Genomic DNA, 8,565 nt, shown 5'->3' with positions numbered 1-8,565 from the left:
AGTACAACCGTTTCAGAGAGAAGAGCGGCCAATGTGACGATCTGGCTTTAAGTCGATTCGATAACAAATGACGAAAACGGACGGATTTCTCAGGTTTTTACTACATATGAACACTTTTCACATTCTCCCGTGCAACTCGGCTGCTAGTCCTCCTTTCATGCAGAATCTTAAGGTCGTAGCTCATGTCCAAGGCACCAAAGCCAGCTAAAAAATCAATAATCGATACCTAAAACTTGAATTGTACTACTTTTTACTGGCTATTACATCAAATTAGAAGCATCATCTGTGTTCAATTGTGGTGGTTTTAGTGTCTCCGCCTACCGCAGCATACGACATAGCTTTGCAGACGATAAGTACAACCGTTTCAGAGAGAAGAGCGGCCAATGTGACGACCTGGCTTTAAGTCGATTCGATAACAAATGACGAAAACGGACGGATTTCTCAGGTTTTTACTACATATGAACACTTTTCACATGCTCCCGTGCAACTCGGCTGCTAGTCCTCCTTTCATGCAGAATCTTAAGGTCCTAGCTTATGTCCAAGGCACCAAAGCCAGCTAAAAAGTCAATAATCGATACCTAAAACTTGAATTGTACTACTTCTTACTGGCTATTACATCAACTTAGAAGCTTCATCTGTGTTCTACTATGGTGCTTTTAGTGTCTCCGCATACCGCAGCACGCGACATAGCTTTGAAGACGATAAGTACAACCGTTTCAGAGAGAAGAGCGGCCAATGTGACGATCTGGCTTTAAGTCTATTCGATAACAAATGACGAAAACGGACGGATTTCTCAGGTTTTTACTACATATGAACACTTTTCACATTCTCCCGTGCAACTCGGCTGCTAGTCCTCCTTCCATGCAGAATCTTAAGGTCCTAGCTCATCTCCAAGGGACCAAAGCCAGCTAAAAAGTCAATAAACGATACCTCAAACTTGAATTGTACTACTTCTTACTGGCTATTACATCATCATAGAAGCTTCATCTGTGTTCTACTATGGTGCTTTTAGTGTCTCCGCATACCGCAGCACGCAACATAGCTTTCCAGACGATAAGTACAACCGTTTCAGAGAGAAGAGCGGCAAATGTGACGATCTGGCTTTAAGGCGATTCGATAACAAATGACGAAAACGGACGGATTTCTCAGGTTTTTACTACATATGAACACTTTTCATATTGTCCCGTGCAACTCGGCTGCTAGTCCTCCTTTCATGCAGAATCTTAAGCTCCTAGCTCATGTCCAAGGCACCAAAATTCATCTAAGAAGTCAATAATCGATACCTAAAACTTGAATTGTACTACTTATTACGGGCTATCAAATCAACGTAGAAGCTTCATCTGTGTTCTAGTATGGTGATTTTATTGTCTGAGCATACCGCAGCACGCGACATAGCTTTGCAGACGATAAGTACAACCGTTTGAGAGAGAAGAGCGGCCAATGTGACGATCGGGCTTTAAGTCAATTCGATAACAAATGACGAAAACGGACGGATTTCTCAGGTTTCTACTACATATGAACACATTTCACATTCTCCCATCCAACGCGGCTGCTAGTCCTCCTTTCATGCAGAATCTTAAGGTCCTAGCTCATGTCCAAGGCACCAAAGACAGCTAAAAAGTCAATAATCGATACCTAAAATTTGAATTGTACTACTTCTTACTGGCTATTACATCAACTTAGAAGCTTCATCTCTTCATCTGTGTTCTACTATGGTGCTTTTAGTGTCTCCGCGTACCGCAGCACGCGACATAGCTTTGCAGACGATAAGTAGAACCGTTTCAGGGAGAAGAGCGGCCAATGTGACGATCTGGCTTTAAGTCGATTCGATAACAAATGACGAAAACGGACGGATTTCTCAGGTTTTTACTACGTATGAACACTTTTCACATTGTCCCGTGCAACTCGGCTGCTAGTCCTCCTTTTCATGCAGAATCTTAAGATCCTAGCTCATGTCCAAGGCACCAAAGCCAGCTAAAAAATCAATAATCGATACCTAAATCTTGAATTGTACTACTTCTTACTGGCTATTACATTAACTTAGAAGCTTCATCTGTGTTCTACTATGGTGCTTTTAGTGTCTCCGCATACCGCAGCACGCGACATAGCTTTGAAGACGATAAGTACAACCGTTTCAGAGAGAAGAGCGGCCAATGTGACGATCTGGCTTTAAGTCGATTCGATAACAAATGACGAAAACGGACAGATTTCTCAGGTTTTTACTACATATGAGCACTTTTCACATTGTCCCGTGCAACTCGGCTGCTAATCCTCCTTTCATGGAGATTCTTAAGGTCCTAGCTCATGTCCAAGGCATCAAAGCCAGCTTAAAAGTCAATAATCATTACCTAAAACTGGAATTGTACTACTTCTTACTGGCTATTACATCAAATTAGAAGCTTCATCTGTGTTCTACTGTGGTGGTTTTAGTGTCTCCGCCTACCGCAGCATACGACATAGCTTTGCAGACGATAAGTACAACCGTTTCAGAGAGAAGAGCGGCCAATATGACGATCTGGCTTTAAGTCGATTCGATAGCAAATGACGAAAACGGACGGATTTCTAAGGTTTTTACTACATATGAACACTTTTCACATTCTCCCGTGCAACTCGACTGCTAGTCCTCCTTTCATGCAGAATCTTAAGGTCCTAGCTTATGTCCAAGGCACCAAAGCCAGCTAAAAAGTCAATAATCGATATCTAAAACTTGAATTGTACTACTTCTTACTGGCTATTACATCAACATAGATGCTTAATCTGTGTTCTACTATGGTGCTTTCAGTGTCTCCGCATACCGCAGCACGCGACATAGCTTTGCAGACGATAAGTACAACCGTTTCAGAGAGAAGAGCGGCCAAGTGACGATCTGGCATTAAGGCGATTCGATAACAAATGACGAAAACGGACGGATTTCTCAGGTTTTTCCTACATATGAACACTTTTCATATTGTCCCATGCAACTCGGCAGCTAGTCCTCTTTTCATGCAGAACCTTTAAGTCCTAGCTCATGTCCAAGGCACCAAATCCATCTAAGAAGTCGATAATCGATACCTTAAACTTGAATTGTACTACTTCTTACTGGCTATTACATCATCATAGAAGCTTCATATGTGTTCTACTATGGTGCTTTTAGTGTCTCCGCATACCGCAGCAGGCGACATAGCTTTGCAGACGATAAGTACAACCGTTTCAGAGAGAAGAGCGGCCAATGTGACAATCTGGCTTTAAGTCGATTCGATAACAAATGACGAAAACGGACGGATTTCTCAGGTTTTTACTACATATGAACACTTCTCACATTCTCCCGTGCAACTCGGCTGCTAGTCCTCCTTTCATGCAGAATCTTAAGGTCCTAGCTCATGTCCAAGGCAACAAATCCATCTAAGAAGTCAATAATCGATACCTTTAACTTGAATTGTACTACTTCTTACTGGCTATTACATCAACTTAGAAGCTTCATGTGTGTTCTACTATGGTGCTCTTAGTGTCTCCGCATACCGCAGCACGCGACATAGCTTTGCAGACGATAAGTACTACCGTTTCAGAGAGAAGAGCGGCCAATGTGACGATCTGGCTTTAAGTCGATTTGATAACAAATGACGAAAACGGACGGATTTCTCAGGTTTTTACTACATATGAACACTTTTCACATTCTCCCGTGCAAATCGGCTGCTACTCCTCCTTTCATACAGAATCTTAAGGTCCAAGCTCATCTCCAAGGCACCAAAGCCAGCAAAAAAGTCAATAATCGATACCTAAAACTTGAACTGTCCTACTTCTTACTGGCTATTACATCATCTTAGAAGCTTCATATGTGTTCTACTATGGTGCATTTAGTGTCTCCGCATACCGCAGCACGCGACATAGCTTTGAAGACGATAAGTACAACCGTTTCAGAGAGAAGAGCGGCCAATGTGTCGATCTGGCTTTAAGTCGATTCGATAACAAATGACGAAAACGGACAGATTTCTCAGGTTTTTACTACATATGAGCACTTTTCACATTGTCCCGTGCAACTCGGCTGCTAATCCTCCTTTCATGCAGATTCTTAAGGTCCTAGCTCATGTCCAAGGCATCAAAGCCAGCTTAAAAGTCAATAATCATTACCTAAAACTGGAATTGTACTACTTCTTACTGGCTATTACATCAAATTAGAAGCTTCATCTGTGTTCTACTGTGGTGGTTTTAGTGTCTCCGCATACCGCAGCACGCGACATAGCTTTGCAGACGATAAGTACAACCGTTTCAGAGAGAAGAGCGGCCAATGTGACAATCTGGCTTTAAGTCGATTCGATAACAAATGACGAAAACGGACGGATTTCTCAGGTTTTTACTACATATGAACGCTTCTCACATTCTCCCGTGCAACTCGGCTGCTAGTCCTTCTTTCATGCAGAATCTTAAGGTCCTAGCTCATGTCCAAGGCAACAAATCCATCTAAGAAGTCAATAATCGATACCTTTAACTTGAATTGTACTACGTCTTACTGGCTATTACATCAACTTAGAAGCTTCATGTGTGTTCTACTATGGTGCTTTTAGTGTCTCCGCATACCGCAGCACGCGACATAGCTTTGCAGACGATAAGTACTACCGTTTCAGAGAGAAGAGCGGCCAATGTGACGATCTGGCTTTAAGTCGATTTGATAACAAATGACGAAAACGGACGGATTTCTCAGGTTTTTACTACATATGAACACTTTTCACATTCTCCCGTGCAAATCGGCTGCTACTCCTCCTTTCATCCAGAATCTTAAGGTCCAAGCTCATCTCCAAGGCACCAAAGCCAGCAAAAAAGTCAATAATCGATACCTAAAACTTGAACTGTCCTACTTCTTACTGGCTATTACATCATCTTAGAAGCTTCATATGTGTTCTACTATGGTGCTTTCAGTGTCTCCGCATACCGCAGCACGCGACATAGCTTTGCAGACGATAAGTACAACCGTTTCAGAGAGAAGAGCGGCCAAGTGACGATCTGGCTTTAAGGCGATTCGATAACAAATGAGGAAAACGGACGGATTTCTCAGGTTTTTACTACATATGAACACTTTTCATATTGTCCCATGCAACTCGGCAGCTAGTCCTCTTTTCATGCAGAATCTTAAGGTCCTAGCTCATGTCCAAGGCAACAAATCCATCTAAGAAGTCAATAATCGATACCTTTAACTTGAATTGTACTACTTTTTACTGGCTATTACATCAAATTAGAAGCTTCATCTGTGTTCTACTGTGGTGGTTTTAGTGTCTCCGCCTACCGCAGCATACGACATAGCTTTGCAGACGATAAGTACAACCGTTTCAGAGAGAAGAGCGGCCAATGTGACAATCTGGCTTTAAGTCGATTCGATAACAAATGACGAAAACGGACGGATTTCTCAGGTTTTAACTACATATGAACACTTCTCAAATTCTCCCGTGCAACTCGGCTGCTAGTCCTCCTTTCATGCAGAATCTTAAGGTCCTAGCTCATGTCCAAGGAAACAAATCCATCTAAGAAGTCAATAATCGATACCTTTAACTTGAATTGTACTACTTTTTACTGGCTATTACATCAAATTAGAAGCTTCATCTGTGTTCTACTGTGGTGGTTTTAGTGTCTCCGCCTACCGCAGCATACGACATAGCTTTGCAGACGATAAGTACAACCGTTTCAGAGAGAAGAGCGGCCAATGTGACGATAGGGCTTTAAGTCGATTCGATAACAAATGACGAAAACGGACGGATTTCTCAGGTTGTTACTACATATGAACACATTTCACATTCTCCCGTGCAACTCGGCTACTACTCCTCCTTTCATCCAGAATCTTAAGGTCCAAGCTCATCTCCAAGGTACCAAAGCCAGCAAAAAAGTCAATAATCGATACCTAAAACTTGAACTGTCCTACTTCTTACTGGCTATTACATCATCTTAGAAGCTTCATATGTGTTCTACTATGGTGGTTTTAGTGTCTCCGCATACCGCAGCACGCGACATAGCTTTGCAGACGATAAGTACAACCGTTTCAGAGAGAAGAGCGGCCAATGTGACGATCTGGCTTTAAGTCGATTTGATAACAAATGACGAAAACGGACGGATTTCTCAGGTTTTTACTACATATGAACACATTTCACATTCTCCCGTACAACGCGGCTGCTAGTCCTCCTTTCATGCAGAATCTTAAGGTCCTAGCTCATGTCCAAGGCACCAAAGCCAGCTAAAAAGTCAATAATCAATACCTAAAACTTGAATTGTACTACTTCTTACTGGCTTTCACATCAACTTAGAAGCTTCATCTGTGTTGTACTATGGTGCTCTTAGTGTCTCCGCATACCGCAGCACGCGACATAGCTTTGAAGACGATAAGTACAATCGTTTCAGAGAGAAGAGCGGCCAATGTGACGATCTGGCTTTAAGTCGATTCGATAACAAGTGACGAAAAGGGACGGATTTCTCAGGTTTTTACTACGTATGAACACTTTTCACATTGTCCGATGCAACTCGGCTGCTAGTCCTCCTTTCATGCAGAATCTTAAGGTCCTAGCTCATGTCCAAGGCAACAAATCCATCTAAGAAGTCAATAATCGATACCTTTAACTTGAATTGTACTACTTCTTACTGGCTATTACATCAACTTAGAAGCTTCATATGTGTTCTATTATGGTGCTTTTAGTGTCTCCGCATACCGCAGCACGCGACATAGCTTTGCAGACGATAAGTACAACCGTTTCAGAGAGAAGAGCGGCCAATGTGACGATCTGGCTTTAAGTCGATTCGATAACAAATGACGAAAACGGACGGATTTCTCAGGTTTTTACTACATATGAACACTTTACACATTGTCCCGTGCAACTCGGCTGCTAGTCCTCCTGCATGTAAAATCTTAAGTTCCTAGCTCATGTCCAAGGCACCAAACAAGGGTAAAAAGTCAATAACCGATTCCTAAAACTTGAATTGTACTATTTCTTACTGGCTATTACATCATCTTAGAAGCTACATCTGTGTTCTACTATGGTGCTTTTAGTGTCTCCGAATACCGCAGTACCCGACATAGCTTTGCAGACGATAAATACAACCGTTTCAGAGAGCAGAGCGGCCAATGTGACGATTTGGCTTTAAGTCGATTCGATAAAAATGACGAAATCGGACGGATTTCTCAGGTTTGTACTCTATTTGAACACTTTTCACATTCTCCCGTGCTGCTCGGCTGCTTGTCCTCCTTTCATGCAGAATCTTAAGGTCCTAGCTCATGTCCAAGGCACCAAAGCCAGCTAAAAAGTCAATAATCGATACCTAAAACTTGAATTGTACTACTTCTTACTGGCTATTACATCAACTTAGAAGCTTCATCTGTGTTCTACTATGGTGCTTTCAGTGTCTCCGCATAGCGCAGCACGAGACATAGCTTTGCAGACGATAAGTACAACCGTTTCAGAGAGAAGAGCGGCCAATGTGACGATCTGGCTTTAAGTCGATTCGATAACAAATGACGAAAACGGACGGATTTCTCAGGTTTTTACTACATATTAACACTTTTCACATTCTCCTGTGTAACTCGGCTGCTAGTCCTCCTTTCATGCAGAATCTTAAGGTCCTAGCTCATGTCCAAGGCTCCAAAGCCAGCTAAAAAGTCAATAATCAGTAGCTAAAACTTGAATTTACTACATCTTACTGGCTATTACATCAACTTAGAAGCTTCATCTGTGTTCTACTATGGTGCTTTTAGTGTCTCCGCATACCGCAGCATGCGACATAGCTTTGCAGACGATAAGTACAACCGTTTCGGAGGGAAGAGCCGCCAATGTGACGATCTGGCTTTAAGTCGATTCGATAACAAATGACGAAAACGGACGGATTTCTCAGGTTTTTACTACATATAAACACTTTTCACATTCTCCTGTGTAACTCGGCTGCTAGTCCTCCTTTCATGCAGAGTCTTAAGGTCCTAGCTCATGTCCAAGGCACCAAGGCCTGCTAAAAAGTCAATAATCGATACCTAAAACTTGAATTGTACTACTTCTTACTGGCTATTACATCAACTTAGAAGCTTCATCTGTGTTCTACTATGGTGCTTTTAGTGTCTCCGCATACCGCAGCACGCGACATAGCTCTGCACACGATAAGTACAGCCGTTTCAGAGAGAAGAGCGGCCAATGTGACGATCTGGCTTTAAGTCGTTTCGATAACAAATGACGAAAACGGACGGATTTCACAGGTTTTTACTACATATGAACACTTTACACATTCTCCCGTGCAACTCGGCTGATAGTCCTCCTGCATGTAAAATCTTAAGTTCCTAGCTCATGTCCAAGGCACCAAACAAGGGTAAAAAGTCAATAACCGATTCCTAAAACTTGAAGTGTACTATTTCTTACTGGCTATTACATCATCTTAGAAGCTACATCTGTGTTCTACTATGGTGCTTTTAGTGTCTCCGAATGCCGCCGTTCGCGACATAGCTTTTAGACGATAAGTACAACCGTTTCAGAGAGCAGAGCGGCCAATGTGACGATTTGGCTTTAAGTCGATTCGATAAAAATGACGAAAATGGACGGATTTCTCAGGTTTTTAATCTATTTGAACACT

Source organism: Schistocerca gregaria, unplaced genomic scaffold (genome assembly GCF_023897955.1).
Source record: "Schistocerca gregaria isolate iqSchGreg1 unplaced genomic scaffold, iqSchGreg1.2 ptg000166l, whole genome shotgun sequence".
Taxonomy (NCBI): domain Eukaryota; kingdom Metazoa; phylum Arthropoda; class Insecta; order Orthoptera; family Acrididae; genus Schistocerca; species Schistocerca gregaria.
The sequence above is the reverse complement of the archived record's forward strand: the minus strand, read 5'-3'. Positions refer to the sequence as shown.